The following is a 2,641-nucleotide window of genomic DNA, read 5'->3' as shown; positions in this document are numbered from 1 at the left end:
GAATATGTTGGATAAAATCATAACTGATTCTCCAGTATTTTCTTCTACTCAAAGATAGGAACTTTTCAGCACTCCCTAGTATGTGTGTGTCTTTATCTATATATATATATATATATATATATATATATATATGTATGTATGTATATAATAGAAATTAATTGCGTAAAAGTCAATACGAAGAGTACTCCATCCAATGCGAGTTCATTATTACTAAATGTTTCAACTTCATGTATTCGTCGTGCTACTAATAGTTTCCCATGTGTATGTTCATCAGGCACCTGATGAACATACACATGTATGGGGAAACTATTAGTAGCACAGTAAGAACATGTCGTTGAAACGTTTAGTAATATATATATAATATGTGTGTTATATATTTTTTCCTTTTGATAGTTTAAAAAAAAAAAAAATTTTGACTGTTCACAAGCTGTTTTACAAGAAGGGTGAGAAGAAAACATACAGATGTATGCATGTATAACATGTCTGTCTGTCTGATTGTATATATGTATGTATCAGGAAAGGAATAGGTGCTTCAGTTTTCTGGGATTTTTTGTTTGTTTTATTAATGTTTTGTTTTTGTCTTTTCATCTAATCCACCTATGTACATATGGAGTAAGGGTTGGTGCATTAATAAATTAAGCTGCTTTTATCTTTTTTTTTGTTGTTGTTTGTGTTGTTGTTTTCCTTACCTGTGGATGGAAATTTATAAAAAATTATACATTTTGTTAAAAAAAAATAAAATTATAAAAAAACACTTCTGAAGTTTGTGTGATATTTATGTGTGTATGTCTGTGCTTGTGTGTATGTATATATATATACATATATATATATATATATATATAAATTTAATAAAATAAAATTAAACACCTAAAAATACAATAGCGATATATATATATATATATATATATATATATATATATATAAAGTGCTAAACATAAAGAAACCCTCATTGACTATTTTATAAACACGTCAAATTAAACCGCCTATCTATATAAACTTTACAGGAATTAATAATTTATTGTGAAATTTACCCCTATCAATACTAGTATATATTACCATTATTATGACAAATGTAAGTTAATAATATTTAAGCAGTAAAAAAACCTCTATGTTATAAATTTATTGAATAAAACAAGTAAATGAAACTATTTACCACAATTAACAAAGGAAGAATATTTATCTGCATGTTTACTCCTTCTTTAACCTGTGCAAAATATCTATGGCCAATCTGATTGCTAGGACAGAGCCTAGAAATTCATGCCCAAGTCAGGCCCATTTGTGCAACTTTTACCCATTTTTCCTTGGATTTGCGTGAAGGTAGCACCTTCCTTTCCAGTCTCAGTTTTCCAGGGGGGTCAATGTCTGAGCAAGACGGGTTCCAGACTAGTGATGCAAATTTCAAGTGTGACCGCACCATAGCCATATACAGTCTCAAGTAGATAGCTGGAGAGCAGCTGACAAAGGTGTTGCTGTGTGATGCCAAGACACCCTCGGCCTTCTTGACAATTTTAGAGATGTGCTTTGTCCAGTGCAAATTGCTGCTAACAGTAATGCCCAGGTCACATTATTAAGAAGACTTCTTGATGTTAGTGTTGTGGAGAGAGTATGTGGACGCTGGGTTTTTCCTCCCAAAATGCATAGTGATACACTTGTCCACAGCCAGCTTGAATTGCCAGTCCGTGGTCCATTGTTGTATTGTGTCCAAGTCCGATTGCAGGAAAGATCTATAGTGTTCAGGGTATATCTTTTTTATCCCAAGGTACAGCTTGATGTCATCTGCATATTTCAGCATTGTGAAGAGATATACGTTGGTCAGACTGGGAATGCATTATTGGAATGTTCGTGTGTGCACTGACAGCAAATTAGGGACCCTGATGTCCGTCAGTTACCTTTAAGCAACCATCTGACAACATGTGGTCAGAAAAAATATATAATAATTCCATTCTGCAAACTGCACAACTCAAGTTAAGTTGAGGGAAAAGTCAGAGAAAAGAATTTTATTGATAAATTCAAACTCATCCTAATGGTGATAATTGTAATGATGATCGTGATAATAATAATAAGTACTACTGCTACCACCGCCACCACTAACAACAACAATTATAATAATAAAAGTGATGGTGAGGACAGTTAGTAGTGTTGACTATATGAACTTGATTAAAATGTAAAAATTTCTGGAGTAACAATAGAATTAGAATTCAATGAAAACAAGAATGTTGTTTACAAAATACCAGAATAAAGCCAAACAATTATTCTTTTAGGTGCAATCGAAGTGGAGAATCCTTGATGTGCCCACGAAACTGTGACGTCTAAGCCACATAATTATTGGTCGAAATACAGTAAGAACTTAGTTGGCGTGCTGACCATTCTGTGACATTTAAGCCACATGCTGATTGGTCAAAATACAGTTCGTAAGATTTGACCTGCTGGAACCCATCGGAAGGTATTTAAAGGATAAATCCAAGCAGTTGTCAACTGTGGACACACAACTGTCACTACATAACCCTGATGATTGCATAACGCATGAAAGTACTAGTTTATTTCAATAGTGTAACATCGTAAAATGTTAAAAATTGCAAATAGTAAAACGTGAAAATCAGACTCAGTTGGAATTTCATTGATTGATATATATATATATATA

The sequence above is a fragment of the Octopus bimaculoides genome, chromosome 25, assembly GCF_001194135.2.
Source record: "Octopus bimaculoides isolate UCB-OBI-ISO-001 chromosome 25, ASM119413v2, whole genome shotgun sequence".
In the NCBI taxonomy this organism is placed as follows: Eukaryota; Metazoa; Mollusca; class Cephalopoda; order Octopoda; family Octopodidae; genus Octopus; species Octopus bimaculoides.
This window is presented reverse-complemented; position numbering follows the sequence as displayed.